This window comes from Diadema setosum, chromosome 12 (genome assembly GCF_964275005.1).
Source record: "Diadema setosum chromosome 12, eeDiaSeto1, whole genome shotgun sequence".
Taxonomy (NCBI): Eukaryota; Metazoa; Echinodermata; class Echinoidea; order Diadematoida; family Diadematidae; genus Diadema; species Diadema setosum.
Window position 1 is genome coordinate 746700 of NC_092696.1, and position 18677 is coordinate 765376.

The 18677-nt window shown below is 38.7% G+C and overlaps 1 pseudogene; it reads left to right on the forward strand.

The window, feature by feature from the left end:
• Nucleotides 1-2192: 2192 nt before the first annotated feature.
• LOC140236268 (uncharacterized) lies at nt 2193-3178 on the forward strand (annotated as a pseudogene).
• Nucleotides 3179-18677: the final 15499 nt, after the last annotated feature.

Below are 18677 nucleotides of genomic sequence, written 5' to 3' on the forward strand. Positions count from 1 at the left end.
GCTCCGAGAGTCGTGTCAGTGATCACGTGATCACAGGGTGCAAGAAATTAAAGGGTTTGCTACTTCAAACCATTTCAAATTTGACTTACATAAAATGATACTATCCAACCGAGAGAACAATGGATGATCTAGCAAAATAGAAATTTTATCATGACAGAAATGTATAGACTTTCTACAGTTTTCACGTTTTCATTACAAAGTAAAGTATGTCAATGCAACCTGCCTTTGGAAATATTGGAACTTGTAATAAAATAAAATAAAAAATATGTATAAGAGCAGGCAAAATATGATATTTCTATGTATGTGAAAGAGTAAACACTATTTTGCCATATCAGGCCATATCAGGAAATGGCGGCGTGATTTTCGAAACTTTTAATGATATATGATTATCCTTATGTGTTGTTAATCATTTGTGCGCAAACATGCAGCTCATTCAAACGACTGTCTAATTTAGAATCAGTCATTTTAAAGTGCTCATAGCCGGCCAGGACTCACGGTGAAAAGCTCTTACATAAAGTCTGAACGAAACGTTTTTATTATCAATATTTCCCAGTTCCATTGGTCAGAACAGAATCATTCTCGTTTTCACAGTTCCCATCGTATATTTCGACATTACAGAATCGATTTTTAACAACACTAGAAAGAAAGAAAAATACTACACTGTACTTTGTGATTGCTTTCCCTGCTTGCTTGTCATTTTGCCTTTGACGAAGATTCTGCTAGGATCGAAAGCTCAGGCCCCTTTTGACTCCATTTTACTTCATTGGCTCGCCTTCATTGGATAAGCAGTTTTCAGCAGCTTTTTTTTTTTTTGCTACATTAAGTTCCTTCTCTGCTGTTGCATCACGCCCACGTGATCCTCTTTATCCTCTTTGTCTTCTCTGTTCTGCTTTTATTGTTTTATTGCTTTGTTCCAGTTCAGTCTCGTTCCTTGCCCTGTTTCCCTCCCACTTCTCGACTTGTAGTATCTTTGTTTCCACAGTGTTGTATTTGTTTGTTTATATCGTATTTCTTACTGTCTTTTCAGGTGATTGTCTCCGTTCCTGGTACTTTTCTCTTCAGTTCCGTGCCTTTATCTCTGAGCTTGTCTCATTTCCCTTTATCATTTCTCTCCACTCACTTTTCTGCTTAGCACAAGTTGACCTGTACATTGACAGACTGTTCTTACCCTTTCCCTTTGATTTATTCGCCTTACAGGTCAATCTTGTTCCCTTTTTTGAATTTCCCTCAATCCTGACAGGTTATGTATTTCTCCTTCCCTTGTTTGGCTATCATTGTTCTTCTCTGTCCCATGCTTACCATGGCTAACCATCTATCTCTTTTTCATCAACTGAGGAAAACCAAGCTCAAGGCCCTCAGATTCTCATTTCACCAGGATAATTACAGATTCTACTCCCTCAACCGCATGATACCCACAGAAACCCAACTCCACTGCACTCCAGCTCTTGGAACACTCTCGCCTGAACTACGGAAACGCTGGAACCAGACTCTACATGGAGCTTCCATCCGTTTGATTAACATTCTCTCCGAACAGTGTGCCGCCTCTCTCACTTCCTTTTCAGCTGACATCGACAGACTGGAGAGTGAACTTCGCTCTTGCTGCACCGACACCCAGTGGCTCAAATACAATGATGAAATTGAATCTTGTCTCTCAAAACATATGTCTGACCTCACTGCTCGCAGGAACAAGAAAATAGGCAACTTCACGAAGAAACGTCAACGGTCTAACAGATTCTGGCGAGACACCACATCCACTGATGTATCTTCCACTTCTGTCGTTAACCTTTCTTCTTCTCCCCTATCTCAAGCAGAAACGTCTCTTCTCTCAAAGGGTCTGAAGTTTTGCCCCACTCCACCCAAGGTCGATCAGATAGCACTCAGCCAAGACCTCTCTACTTTCTACCGCAGGTTACGCCTCAAAGAGTTTTTTTTTTTTTTTTTTTTTCCTCGATGAACCCCCTTCTGCTCCTGAGCCCTTTCATCAGAAAAGCTCATGGATTCCCCCCAAGAACAGAGTTCCCTCCCTGGAAACGTACATCGAAGCTGTCTCATCTCAAGTCCACTCCGCAGATACGCTCGACATTGCATCACATGACAATCTCCCAAAGGAAGAACGCCAGGCTCTCTCATCTCTCAAAAACAGGTCTGACATCATCATCAAGCCCGCAGACAAAGGATCAGCTGTTGTTGTAATGGACCGCCAGCAGTACATCGATGAAGCCATGAAACATCTCCGCAGTCCTTCCCACTACACACTTCTTGACTTTGATCCCACCGATAATTTCTCCCAACAGATCCAGTCGACACTCGATGACATGAAGGAACATGAGCACCTCACCAACAAGGCTCACAAATGTCTCTCCCCCGTTAATGCCAAACCTGCCCGATTCTATCTCCTCCCCAAGATCCACAAACCTGGAAATCCGGGTCGTCCCATCCTCTCTGGAAATGGTTCCCCAACAGAGAATATCTCCCTCTTTGTTGATTACCACATTAAACCTCTTGTCTCACTCGCACCCTCCTACATTCATGACACACCAGACTTTCTCCGGAAACTCTATGACATCAAGGACCAGATACCCGAGACTGCAATCATCGGTACTTTCGACGTCTCTTCTCTCTACACCAATATTCCCCACGATGACAGTATTCTAGCCTCCTGTGAGGCTTTGACTTGCAGCGGCCATTCCAACCCCCCCCCCCCCATATCTGACATCAAATCCCTCATGTCACATGTACTGACAAAAAACAACGTCACATTCATGGACAAGCACTACCTACAGGTATCTGGCACAGCTATGGGTACCAGGATGGCTCCCTCCTTCGCCTGTCTCTTCATGACCAAGCTAGAGCAGCAGATGTTAGATTCAGCCCCCTGTCGTCTATGGATCGATGACATTTTCTTCATCTGGACCAGGGAGGAAGAAAGCCTCCATACTTTCATTGACCACATCAATTCTTTCCACAGAACCATCAACTTCACTTCTGATTTCTCCCAAGAAGAGACCAACTTCCTTGATGTCACCGTTATGAAGGAGTCTAACCATGTCACCACCACTCTCTACACTAAACCCACAGACACCCATCAGTACCTCCACTCAGCCAGCTGCCATCCCCGCCACCGCAAAACCAGTATCCCTTACAGTCAAGCCTTCAGACTTCGCCGTATCTGCTCTGAGGATTCTGAGTTTTCTTTCCATGCCAGGAACCTGAAGAGACATCTCGCAGCCAGGGGCTATGGTACCAGGAGAATTCAACAAGCCATCAACAAAGTTCGTTCTCTCCCCAGATCTGAAGTTCTCAAACCGAAAACCAACAAGCAGGACATCACTAACAGAATACCCCTCGTTACCACTTTCCATCCCAATCTACCCTCTCTCCACAATATCCTTCGTGATAATCACCATATCCTTCACACCTCTGATCGTCTCTTACAGGCCGTCCCAGATACTCCCATCCTGGCATACCGACGCCCCCACAACCTCAAGGATCTTATCGTCCGTGCTGAAGTACCCTCCCTCACTGACAATTCTTCTCCTTTATAGCATGGCACATTCAAATGTTCAGCAAGTAGGTGCATCATTTGTAGCATACACATCCATGAGAGTGACTCTTTCACCAGCAACTCTACCGGCCTCTCTCACCACACAAAGGGAAACATCACTTGTACTACCACTAATGTTGTGTATCTCATCACTTGCAGAGTTTGTAGAATCCAGTATGTTGGGGAAACCAAGACTACACTCAAAAGACGCTTCTATGGACACAGATCTACTGTCAACGCAGCCAAGCTCGACACTCCAGTGGGCCACCATTTCAATCTACCCGATCATCCCATCACTGATATGACTCTACAAGGCATTGAATCTTTAGGCATTCGTCCAGACACAGTCAGAACCAGCAGAGAGAAGCTCTGGATGAGACGACTTCACACCATCCAACCCCATGGCCTCAACATCCAGGAGGGAAATGACTGACCACCTTTATTTTTTCATTATTATTACCACCATTATTATTTTCTTGTTCATTTTTCAATTTCAATTTGTTCTTTCTTTGCGCATTTTCTATTTGCAGACCTTTTTATTCCCAATTATTGATTCCTTCCTTAGCCCGAGTCTTTTTTATACAGCCTTTTCCGCCTACACATATACACACTAGGTTTGTTTGTTTATACATACTTGTGCTTATTATGCCCTGCCTGCTTATCTACATACATGTATACAATGTTCTCTCCCCTAGTTTTTCACATGTGCTTTATTTCCTTTCTATTATAAAATATATATATATATATATATTCTATGTTTTTTTCATTACTGTTATTTCATTGTCATTTTTGCCATTACTGTGTGTGTGTATATTTTGATATGTTTGATTACTTCCTTTTGTTGCCTCCTCCTGGTACACCTTTAGGGCTCTCTGTTTGCTCATCCCCCCCCCCCCCCTTCCCTTGCTGTTGCTTTTTTCACTCTTTCCCTTTCTTTATCCTTCTGGTGTTCCTTATCTTCTTTGATGTTGCCTCCCTATTCATCCTTTCCTTCAATGGTTGCCCCCTTGATCCTCATGTTCATTACTGACCCTCCTCCGCCTTTTGCCTGTCCACCCTCCTGCTCTAATCCCCCTCCCTTAACCTGTTGAGCTCCTTGCCCATGACTTCCCATCCTCTCCTTTGTTTTCTTTGTTTTGTGTACCCAGCCTGTCCCTGTCTCTTCTTGTTGTGTGAAGTCCTTATATGTGATTGCTTTCCCTGCTTACTTGTCATTTTGCCTCTGACGAAGATTCTGCTAGGATCGAAAGCTCAGGCCCCTTTTGACTCCATTTTACTTCATTGGCTCGCCTTCATTGGATAAGCAGTTTTCAGCAGCTTTTTTTGCTACACGGTACTTTGATTACAAAACAATAACAAAGTATGAGCGGCATAATGCCATTAGGTTATTGATGCACTAAACATTGCCTTTCATGTAATAGTACATATCTCGTCCTGGTCTAGAGGTGTGTACAGTTTCCCATGTCTCCATGGGCCGAGGGGGTGTATTACTCTGTGCAGCAATCTAAGGGCAAAGCTTTTGTTGTGCACCGACACATGACTCTTTAAAATAGGGGAAAAATGTGTTTGTTTGTTTGTTTGTTTGTTTTTTTTTTGAGCACACAATAGAAAATAGAAATCAGCGTGTTCAGCGTCTCCACTGCTGGTACGTACCGTAATCAAAGGAAACCGGTTATCCTGGAGTTATGTAGTTTTATTGATAAATCGGACAAAGATTAAATTTGTGTTTAATTCAATATCATTACCTTGCGTTTGTATGTGTGTGTGTTGGGGTGTTTGATGTGTGAATGTCATAAACGAAGTGTTGTATAGAGTTAAAGAGGTACAACGGTGTAAATGTCAACACTCATATTACTATACGTATGGGTAAGGCTCTGCATTTATACCCAGTCATATGTCTAAACTTGCATTTGAGTATCTGAATATAAGAACGACCCAAGTCCATGGAAGACTATTTCGAGTAAACTTAAAAAAAAAAAAAAAAAATCATATCTTTTCTAATTTTTATAACATTCTATCTAACTGTGATGGAAAGGCAACATTATATATACAAATTAGAACATATGTTATTATGGTAATTAACATTTACATTAGTTGTGGAGAGGCCATCTTGTGTGATGGACTTGGGTCGTTCTTTGATTCATATACATGATATTCTGCTATAAAGATGAGAGGACGAGAGAGGGCGCTATAATATGAATGTAAGAATGACCCAAGACCTTCATTTTTACATTCACATAAGATTTGACTCATTTATTTCAGGCACTTCCGGGGGTAATTAGGATTTATAATTTATACACAAGATGAGTCCATGCATAAGCTACAATTTCCCATGTCAAACTGAATTTGGCCAAAAATTGGACTTGGGTCGTTCTTATATTCAGGTCTTCATTTGTTTGTTTGATTCATTTTGCACCTGTAAAAGACGGCTGGATAGACTACTCACCTGCACTATATGAAAATGGTCTTCCATAGGGTCTAGTTGGTGTACTTGTGGGGTCATACAGTTGTAGGTATTAACTGTTCCACCCTCAAATAGTTTGAAAATTATTTATCTGACCGAAAAGTAGTAAATAGTATAGGTTATTGTACCTCTGAAGAACTGGATATTAAGCTCGGTGTACCACAGGGATCAATATTGGGTCCATTGTTGTTTATTATCTTTATCGGCGACTTACCTTCCATATTTAATTCATGTAAAGTGCATTCATATGCGGATAACACCGTCATTTATTTTTCTCACAAAGACCCACAAAAAGTACAAACAACTTTGAAAAAGGAATTATTTGTTTTAGATATTTGTGTAAGAACAAACTGAGAGTTAGTTATGACAAAACTGCAAGTATGCTTATTGGTATAGGCATATGTTGAAAAGAAACAAGAGATTGGATTTGAATATAAAAGGTCACGAAATTAATCAGGTGAAAAGTTTGAAAAACCTAGACTGTACATCGATGACGAACTCAGATGGGACGTTCTTGTAAATTATCTGTTTGAAAAAGTAGGCCGCATGATTTCCTTCCACCGTCGTTTGACACATTTCATAAACAGAAATTCTTTGAAATTGATATGGGAGTCCTCATGTGAAAAACATATAAATCAACTGCAGAAACAGCAAAATAGAGCAGGAAGAATTATTCTGAAGATTAATCCTAAATCACACTTTTGTGTTATGTCAATGCATGGCATATTACAGTGGGAAACGTTAAAATCCCGTCAAAAATTTCACATCGGAGTACTGATTTTCAAGATTTTGTACTTGTACCTATTTACACGAAAATATATTCTATCCTCCCAAACTCTACCAATTTCGGCACCGTAGCCTCAGCCTTCCAAATCCTCGGACAAACCTTTGCAAACGTGCATTTTTCTACAGGGGAGCCAAACTATATATGTGACACTGCATCTCAAAAACAAACAAAAAGTCGCCAGACATGAATTTTTAGTTAAGACCATATTCTGAAAGAGCAGACTTTAAGCTTTAAAATGATGTATAACTCAAATCAAATGGACTCTCCTAACCTATCTAAATATTGGAAAGAAAGCACAAACTCAGGAAAAGTGTGAACTGAGAAAAGAGGCTCTGAAGTACAGTGTCTATTCAAGCGCTTAATCTTTACCAAACCGTGCTGACTGTGCGATGAATGGGACAAAAAAAAAAAAAAAAAAAAACAGGAAGTAAACCACCAGAGTAACAACAATGAAAGGATTATCTGATTAAACTGAAATTAAGCATGCCTCATAAACACATTTTTTCCGGTTCGGTGTAAAAATGGCTGAGGTAAAAATGGCAGAGGTAAAAATGGCAGGGGTAAAAATGGCAGAGGTTAAAATGGCAGAGGTAAAAATGGCAGGGGTAAAAATGGCAGGGGTAAAAATGGCAGAGGTAAAAATGGCAGAGGTAAAAATGGCAGAGGTTAAAATGGCAGAGGTAAAAATGGCAGAGGTAAAGTTGTCAGTGGTCGAAATGGCAGTGGTCAAAATGCTAGAGATAAAAAGTGCCATTGATAAAAATTTAGTCGTTGAAATTCAAGAGGACGAGGTAAAAGTGACAATTTTTTTTGTTCATGTTTCTGACGCCTTTCTCGCAATACGCGCTTTTCGTGCCTTCTGAAATAAAGCACGGGGGAGACCGGGGAGAAATGGGACACGGGGAGAAATATGGGACACTCATGTAACTTGAAAAATGCTTGGCCAGTCAACAATCCAATTATATCAGTAAAAAGATGAGCCTCGGTACACCTGAAAATGGACATATTAACCACTATACAGCTCTACAGGTATCTTGTCAGTAAAATATCAAACTTACTACAGATCTGGTAGGTCCTATTCTATGTTAATAGGTATTCTAATAAGTGTGCAAACTTCTGAAAATAAAATTGCTTGATAACAGACATGCAGGTATGAAAAATTGGCAGGGATCTTTTTCTGTTTCTGTTACCACTGGGAGAAATTTAATGGGGCAGTGTCACATTTCTCCCCGCGGCACATGTAAATCCTACTTTGGTCATGATGGTTATCCAATTTCTCTCCAGGTTGTCTCATTTCTCCCCGCTTGACAGCTTGATGTCCCATTCCCCCCAAATTAGGGGTTAAACAAATCATTAATTACACGAAAATGCTTTATATATAAGGGGGTATCACTAAATACTCTTAGTGGGGCAGCTTAGCAAAGCTATCGTGCATTTTGTGATACAAGCTAACTACTGCACCAAATTTGGCACAAATGTACATTAACATATTGCAAACATTTTCACATATGGGGCCACTTGGAATTCTCTCTTTATGTCCGCCATATTGGATTTCAAAGTGGTCGCCATTTGAAATCTACAGTTGCGATTATCTCTGGGTCTAATGGTGCTATTGACCTGATTCTGGTGTGTTCCGGGATTTACGCCCATGCTTTGGGGCAACAGCTAAGATTAAAAAGCATCAAACATTTACATTTTTTCGTCTCCGGATTCGTTCAACAATGATTGAAAGAAATAAACTATCCTTTTTTTCTCTCACTAGAACAGTTTATTGCTAAAGTTCGTCTCCAGTTTTAATAGGCATAAGTTTGTAAAGTGACCACAAAGTGTTCATTTAACTTCGAGGTATTTGTTTTTGCGCAATGTGATACTTGGACAATGTAATGAAATATTTTGCAAGAGCTTACTTATGTCTGCCGATACAGCTGCTGTAGTTTGTTTTTTGCGTTTTGTATTTTTACTTCTACATTATGTCGCGATCAGGCCTTGTGAGATAAATAGGCTTCTACGAAACCTGAATGTGAGAAAATAAGATAGAACAGGTGAAAAATTAGCGGTTTGCTTCGACTATGTCTCCTTCACTTCTTTACACTAAACAGTTCAAAATATGAAAAATAATGACAATATACTTGCCTGGACGTGAGCGGAATTCGTTTGTGTACGAGTGTGTATGTGAGAGTATGTATATCTGCGTATAGAAGTATATGTTTATACCATAAGTGGGTTCGTGCGTGTGTGTGTGTGTGTGTGTGTGATAAATTCATTGGGCGAAACAACGTAGGATTATACTGTTTAAGGGCTTTTCAGCATTGTTGGAACCCCCTTATAATGATAGATAACAGTAATAATAATAATAATAATAATAATAATAATAATAATAATAATAATAACAATTATAATAATGAATAATACAAATTATTTCCAATAGGCCTACTAGGCTCTTAGCTGGTTTATTATTCCTCTGAACAGGCAGATTACGCCACTGCACTTGAATCAAACTCAGAATAATGAGAGTGCTCCAATCTTTTTAAAACATAATTCAATAAACATTCTTCAAACCTGCAATTTGGATTTGATAATTCGATAAATACAGTTTGCTCTGGCTAGGTTATCATTCAAAACCTCTTCATACGTTTATCTCTGACGAAATCGCTCTCATTACTTCTAACATTTTACCCCTCCCATTTTTACCTCTGTCATTTTTACCTCTGCCATTTTTACCTCTGCCATTTTTACCCCTGCCATTGTTACCCCTGCCATTTTTACCCCTGCCATTTTTACCTCTGCCATTTTTACCTCAGCCATTTTTACCTCTGCCATTTTTACCTCTGCCATTTTTACCTCTGCCATTTTTACCCCTGCCATTTTTACCCCTGCAATTTTTACCTCTGCCATTTTTACCTCTGCCATTTTTACCTCTGCCATTTTTACCCCTACCATTTTTACCTGGTACCTTTTTTCCATAATTAATGCCAACTTTCAAAGCAGTAGCACTATCCTTTCAAAAGTTATTAGAGTTGAAAGAGAAGAGTGTGGCAAAGGTTTTTCAGAAATGAAAAGGGGATTCTAAAGACACACCTAATCACACTCTGAACTACCAAAAATGTTTGAGATAAACTGCTAAAAAAACACACTTTCCTGCCCGTTTTATGATACCAAATTGTAGCGTAATGTAAAAGAAGACCCGCTCTTTCAGAAAATATGAAAAAGTCAATTATTAAGTGAATTATTTTCAGTCCTCACGCAAAATCAGTGTGTGCGACTTTATGTTCGTTTTGAGGTGCACGGTCACATGTAATACATGTAACAGCCTTCCGCATGCTGTCCGAGACTGCACGTCACTAAGGGATTTTAAACGGTCCCTTTTTGAACTGGTTTAATCTCATCTGTGTATTTTTTTTTTCTGATACAAAAGAAATGTATCTACACATCTCAGGAAAGTGTACTTTGCCTTGAGATTTTGTATAATATTGCATTATAAAACAAAATGAGAACATGAGATTATTATAATGTTGTATTTATGTAATCTTCTACTCTTTTTTTCTTTCTTACTTAATTATAACTGGTCCCCATGGAAGACTAGCGGCACCAGAAAAATGCAGCTGATTATATGCTATCTAGCTATTATCTTTCTCTAATCCTAAATTCTATTCTTTTTCGTATATCAATGATGTGTCACACTATTCATTTGCTATGTATACAATGTTTCATTTTATGCATGATGTATCATTTTCCTTGTACCTTATGTTGTCTTTTATATCTGTATGTATGTTTATGACGGAAATAAAACAAGAAAACAAACAATCACCGGGTTATGCAACCTGCTCTTTGCAATGTTTTGAAGCAGGATCTTCTGCGTGCATGTCATGTGGCTCTCTCAAACACGAGAGATTTTTTTATCTCCTGCCTATGAGAGGGATAGAGAGTTGTGCCTCTAACAAGAAGGGACGGGACACAACGTTAGACTGAGAAAGACTCCAGGAGATTCGAACCCTCGCTCCAACTCGATCGAATCATTCAATAGGAAGCAGTTGGGAGACTATGACAACTGACTGAGCCACCATTCCTTGTTCTTATTCATTGTATGATAATTGGTTAGAAGGATTTGAATACGACTAAGAAAAACAAAGGTTTTGAACATTGGGACATTCGACATGATATTGATGATTACAAGACGTGTTAATATTGTATAAATACGTCATAGCATCGATAAACCAATTGACCAAATGTGTTTTCACAAATTTTCCTTTATACTGCATTCAGTAACCTACCGATTTATTTATTTATTTATTTATTTACTGTTATTATTATTTTAGCACACGATCATTTTGAGTTCAACTTCGTTTTATAAGCTTTCGACCATTGTATTCTGTAGGCTTCATCAGACTGGCTTTGAATCACCGTAGATGGCGGTATATGCAGTCTTGACGTCGGAGAGACTGGAATATTGTACGTTGAAGATAAATCTTTTTTTTTTTCCAATTGTCGCAATTTAGGGATTGCTTTTACCTCCGTTGAATCTAAATGGCCCTCCTAATCCATCTTGTATTAAAGTCAAAGTACATTAAATTTTTCATAATCTCCCCCTGCAAGACCGCCAATACCCAAACACCTTAACAATACTATGGCTCTCGAATTCTCTTCGGGGCATAGCACTAAAGAGTGTTGAGAAATCACCTTTGTTCAAATAGATTAACCTTTAACGGGACTCGAAAGAATCCATATTAGTTTTTTTTTTTTTTTTATAATAACACAATATGTTAAGTTTTAATGTGAATATGTGCTATATATTACAATGTGAGTATAATATCTTACACGTGCAGAAGATAAGACGTCTTTCGGTTTTTAATTCTATTCATTAAAAATTTATTTTCAATTTTTGACAAAGCAAAGTATTCATTTTTATTGCAAGCGGCAAACTGTTAAAAAAAAAAAAAAAACTTTGTACAACAATCGTGAGACATTATGACACATTGCAATAAATCACCAGGGAGAACAGTTGCGTACTGCACGAGAAACGGATGGACTCACTGAAAACATGTGGGCACCTTTGAAAAAGAAAGTAAATATGTTGAGTTTGTAAGCCTAATATAGAGGTAAAACTCAAAATGATACGAATGAAAACGGACTTCATAAGAAACTGGACTGAAACGGCAAGGCAACAGAAAGGACAGGTAAATATAATGGAGACAGCGACCAGCAAATGTGTATAGGCTGGAAGAAGTTGTGAAGTGCGCGTTTGAACCAATATATTTCTCATATGAATATGAGAAAAAAAAAACCACTGTAATAACGGCAATCGGGAATACGATAATGGGAACAAAATAAGCTACAATGTGAAATGTGCAAGTGATAAAAGACCTATGGAATTGTAAAATCAAAAACATACACACGCACACAAACAATCAATCTTTTCCTGTACATTTAAACAAACAACACACTATCAAGACCAACGATAAATTCCAGAAACGTGGACTTCCAAATCATCAGGGACAAGTTATCATTGTACTCTGCTCGAGAAATATAATTTTGTTTGCTTTCTGATTGATTAATGAAATTCTGTTTGTGACTGACTCGAGTAGCGCTACTTGTAGGATTCCGTCCTGCTTGATTAAGGAAATCAATGGTTTGCACCCTACGGGAACCAGGTGCAATAACTAATATTTTATTGCGAAACCTCATTAGAACGGTGTACGGTAACTGTAATCCTGGGGAATTACTTACATCATGTTCTAATTTTTTTTTTCATGGTTGAACGGAAATTTGAATCAGTTTTGATGAGGGGAATATTATTCTATAGCGTTGGGGACAAGGGTCGGATATGACTCGAATAGAAACGAGCTATATTATCTTCAATTTCACTGTTAACCCTTTCAGGGCTAATGAGTCATCTGGGCACATTTTTTTTCTTTTTTTTGCACACAAACCTATGAGGTATGAGAAATGTGGCATGCAAAGAGTTAAATAAAGCTAAATTCACTTCTCAGGCACACTGCAATCCCAATCTGAGTTCCTACGCAAGATGAAATTCCAAACCCACTGTTTAAGCAGGGTCTAAATCGAATTTCACTTGTCGAGCAAGGCTCAAACCTAATAATCATTCATAAAGCAAGGTGCGAACCAAATTTCATTTCTCTATTAGGATTTAACCCTAATTCCACTGCTCAAGCAGACTGCACGACGCATGTTAACTGTCCTACCAGAATGCTCTGTGAATCGTGTTCCGTGAATCATACAGATTTTATCGGGATGTTTCGATTCGAGCAAATTCACAATCTATAAGAGTGTTAATCCAGAAGCATAACTGAAAGCTCATCCCACCGGAAGCAATCCCTATGACCTTCCAAAAACATGGTGAGTTTCCATCAAATACATTATAAGGGTAAGTTATGTGAAGTAGATAAACTAATCAAAACGATTTTAACATGAAATATATACACAAGCCAAAAATATCCTTTGAACTATAATAGGATGGAAGAATACATTCGTTACAAGACACCAGAGATTGACCAGGGATTTCGGAGGTCAAATCCTCATAATGAAGACTTATTGATACTGTACACACATTATTCGGAGGAAGCCGGTCTAATAACAGCAGCACATTGTTTGTCTACATAATGTAGCTTCATAACAAATGCCTCAAAATGTCAAACTCTCTTACCTCTAAATTTAATATAACTAAATTACCAAACGTAAAACAAATTCAAATACATTAGCTAAGACAATAACAACGGTAACAACCAAACTTCAAAATCTACCAGCACAAATTGATTTTCATGAGAGGTAAATCATTTTGAATGGCATGGGGGACCTTAGTCGGACTTCAATTGAGTAGACAATAGTATTATATTCCTATTTCTATTCTTATTTGTATCCCTATGCCTATGTGCCAAACAAATGTTTTGCCGAAGTTCCTGTGTGCAATGTGATGTAACCATCTTTGTGTCATAGCCTCGTCCCTCGTCTTCCTCGAGGGTCTATGACGTATTATAAGTTTTTGTTCTTGTTTATAAATGTAATATTCGTCTCGTCAAAGGTAATTCGAAGATCCATTTAAAATCAAAATCAAAACATATACAATGCAATTTCATGAGTCAACGATGATATACATCTTTCTGACAACTTTGGGAGAGTATTTACGTTTTTTGATGCTATTGTATAGAAAGTTTTACCATTGATTATGATATCCACAGGTAAACACGTGCTAACATAGTGGAATCGGAAACATCACCAAACACATTGCTCTTCTTCACAATGTAATTGTTCAGTAGGTTGTCTTGTGTATGTCTGTGTGTGTGTGTGTGTGTGTGTGTGTGTGAATGTGCTTGTGTACGTGTGGTGAATTTTTAAGCCATGGAGCTACTAGTTTTATGCTGATACTCTTGCTAGCTGTTCGTAATCCTGCTCCGCATGAACCAATAAATTAGTTTACATGAATGAAATAGAGTGTCTATGAAAATCAAATAATTACCATACTGAACACGACCAACACATAAGGCTAACAATAAGTGAAGAAAACACATGAAACACATATTTATCCACAAGACTGGTCAACAAGGAATATCTTTCAGCCATAAAAGAAAATCTTCGCAAGTTACTGTCAGAATGTTGAAGCAGTGACTCAAGATGGTATCTTTCGTATCTAAAGGTCCTGTTTACCTTTGGGAGCAGTAATTTTGCAAATGTTCAAGATATCACATGTGATGCATATGTATAGGTCTGTTGTATCACAAAACATCCTATCACATATTGCCTTAAAGCCTAAGATATAACGAGATATCAGCATTTTTCTCATTAAATCGTAACTGTAGACGGTTTAGTCTGGAAACATTTTTATTACAACTATTGTTTACATTTTGTGCATTTAACAATACTGAATATGGATTATACGGATTAAATGTTGTTTACAGTGGTTGTTTCTATCCCAAACTCACATTCTAGAACGATTTTAAAGCACTAATGCTGTTTTTTTTTTTCATCTGCAAATGATAACTTACGTTTGTGAGCGCTTCTGACTGTTACATAAGTACTATAATACAGGTGCATGCCTCCATCAAATCGATAAAGCTCTCAGATGTCTATTGTTAATGTTTCAGCTCACTGAGGCTTTCTGAGATCTGTTGTGGGGTCGTCCAATAAGCGGTTACTCCTCTAGAACAATTTCCTTAAATATATACTTCCATTCCCTTCTCCGTTCGTACTCATTCTTGTCCCTTCTCACTTCCATTTCCGACTAAGATTGCTTCGATGTCGTTCTGCTAGTGCCTTTTCCCCTGGTCTATGTTTTCATCTTCTTCCTCTGTCTTTCTTCACTTCTTTGCTCCCCGTTCGGTTCTCGGTTATCAATTTCTAAAGAACTCTGTGACTCTACTTTATGACATCTAGACTTAGTTAGTTCCCTTCTCCCGCGTTGATACCGTTCTCTGGCTTGTTCTCTTCTTCCTCTTGCATGTGACCTTTCCAGTCCTGGTCCTCTCAAGAAACCAACTCCTCGAATAGTAACATACTTCCAAAGCTGCTTGTCTCAGATTCGTTCGGAGCTTGTACGCTATCTTTAGCAGAACCGTGGCCTGTGTCGTGGCTACTCTCGCTTTCTGAGCCTCTGCCATCACTGGGTGTCTATTGGACAGTGAGAGGAGATTGAATAGAATGACTAACTTTTGTCACATAGTTAAAGATGACTTGTAAATTCTCGTCTAATCGAAATAAGGTATCAGTCCTCGGTTACGGGAAGCCTTATCGTCAGCATTGCTAGCGTTCATTCGCAACTTACGTGACAATATCTTAGTTAGGCCAGACTCGCCTGTGCACCTTCGCAATTAATTTTTTTTCCCCCGAATATGCGGTGTTGCGTGTCTTCGCTCATTAATTTACTCTTCACTGCGTATGCTGCCTAATATCTGAAACTGAAGTTAGCAACCTAATTTTGCGCAAATCTGAAAGTACCAAAATCAGAAGTCTCAATTCATTTATTCTTATGTACATTTACATTGTATGTCGGAAGCAGCGCACGTCGGGAAGATGGCGAAAGCCGAAAGTTTAGAGCGACGACATGCAAGTCGAAGTCGATATCATCGCTTTTCGGTAACCCACGTCATATCCGAAACTAGAGATGGGTGGTTTCAAACCATCATGATGGATTAATGATTGAAATGTTTAATCGCCCCCCCCCCCTTATCGTCTAAAACAGCTTTTCAAATTCATACAAAGGAATCACTCGCTATGCTGTTGGAATTGAATACACTTCTCTAACTAAAGTATGCTCTCGTGCGTATTGGTCGTTCGTTTTTTTTTCTTTGTGTGTGTGTGTTTTTTGTTTTTTTTCTGCAGTTGAATGCATAAATGTTAGGCCCGTGGATTAAAGTCATTTAACAGTCGACCTTTTTTTAGAAGAAAGCATCTAATATGAAAGTATAAAGCACATCGTTGGTACCTTTACTTCTTTCTCCATTCTTTTCACCATGTTTTAATTTGTCTAGTTTCTCTTCACTGATAACCATTACGGTATCGATGCAAATGATTGTACTGTATTAAGACTGGAATTCTTTATGGAATTCCCTTACTTATCCTCAACAAATCCACAGGGTTGTGTTCACTTTTAAGACATACTAGCACGCAAAATCCAGGCCTCATGAAAACCAAGCAAACATCTGCTAGTAATGACTTCAGAAGGAAAGCGGTATCTAGTGGCGTATCTAGGGAAAACGGCGCCCGGGGCAAGCGCGAAAATTGCGCCCCAAATTTCTGAAACAGTGTTCAACCCCAACCCCATCCCGGTAGGGTCTTTAAAAAAAGTCCACATGATATGCTTTTTCAAGCACTTAAAAGGAGTCTTTTGAGGGTCATTTAAATACAATAAATTTTGATAAATTTTGGCGAGCGAGAGCAGCGAGCGAGCCGAAAATTTTTGTAATTCAGCTTACAAAAAAAAAAAAAAAAATGAATTCTTGTCATTCTTTGGTTATTAAATCTTACAATTCTAATCAGGATATAGTGAAGGCCTTATAGATAGCCATTTATGCCAACAAACTGAGAACTTGAAAAAATACTCTAAATTAGTACGAGCAAGTGAGCCGAAATTTGTATATTTTCGCGTCATCATTACGTTTTGTTCTTATCTTGTTTGATTTGTTTTTTTTTTTGCCCCCCCCCCCCCCCCCCGCACGTTTGAAACCGTCGGCGTCCTCTTTTGATCCATTCGGCAATCGCTTCAGAACGAAAGAAATTGCAGCCGCTGCTCTGTGTAACATTTTGCCTGCTAAATATAAAATGACGTGTTTTGTCATTTTGTCGGCGTCATCACCACGTTTTGTTCTTATCTTCTTTTTCTTTTTTATAAATTTTGGCGAGCGAGCGCAGCGAGCGAGCCGAAAATTTTTGTATTTCAGCCTACAAAACATAGAATTCTTGTCATTATTTGGTTATTCATTAATCTTACAATTCTAATCAAGATATAGTGACGGCCTTATAGATAACAGTTTATACTAACAAACTGAGGACTTAAAAGATACTCTAAATTAGTACGCGCGAGTGAGCCTAAATTTGTATATTTCCGCGTCATCATCACGTTATGTTCTTAACTTTTTTTTTGACAAATTTTGGCGGGCGAGCGCAGCGAGAGAGCCGAAAATTTTTGTATTTCACCTCACAAAACATGGAATTCTTTTCATTTCTTCAAATTAAGATAATCCATAGTGACGGCCTTATAGATAACGATTTATACCAAAAAAACTTGGGACTTGAAAAAATAGCCGAAATTTGTATATTTCCACGTCATTATTACGTTTTGTTCTTATCTTGTTTGATCTGGGGTTTTTTGCGCCCCCCCCCCTCCCGCTTCAGAACGAAAGAAATTGCAGTCGCTGCTCCGTGTAACACTTTGCCTGCTAAATATAAAATGGCATGTGTGAACACAATAGACATTGTCATTTCGTCCGTGTCATCATCACGTTTTGTTCTGATCTTCTTTTTTTTATATATAGATTTTGGCAAGCGAGCGCAGCGAGCCAGCCGAAAATAATTTTTGTAGTTCAGCTTGCAAAACATGGAATTCTTGTGTGAACACAGTAAACATTGTCATTCCCCCCCCCCCCCCCCCCTTCCCGGTCCGGGCGAGGTTTTTCCTTCTTCTTCTTCTTCTTCTTTTCTCCTTCTTCGTTTTTTTTTTTTTCTTTTTTTAAATCGTTTTTGGCGTCCCCGGGGAGTGGCGCCCGGGGCACGTGCCCCCCTTGCCCCCCCCCCCCCCTCAACCATTATGGTTGTTGCCATTTCAAACAGGAGGTTCCATTATCGATGTTATGTTTAAAATGCCATGTCCATGTAACAATGGTATAAATGTTGATTTGCCGTGCAGAGAATCTATGAAAGATTTTTTCTTAAACATGCATCACCATAGCAGGGGCCAAAGTTCATAATGACAGGGCAAAACTTAACTACATTTGAAATCATCTTCACTGTGAATTAAAACGTTTTTACCTCCGTTACATGGACATCATGCAATTTGTTAACCCAAACTGATGGACTCCCCCAACTAGACTGAGAAAACTGTCCAAATTAATTGGGGAATGCACTACTAGTGCTAAATACCATACTAAGGCTAGATGATGTGTTTGGTATTAATTTGAATAATTCATTATTTTCTTAAGAGATCGCTCCTTCCAAATTTCATATCCGTACGCATTGTGACTGAGGTTATCACATCTTCAAACTTGTCTCGAAAATATTAACAAGGACTGGTGTGCCCTGACCTGAAAATCCCAAACGTGTATGAAAAGCCACGGGCGAAATCTAGATTCTGTCTTCGTGGAATAAAGTAAGACATATACAAAATAATGTCAAGAACTAAGCTGTGAATAAAAAGTGCGGACCTGATTATGAGAGTA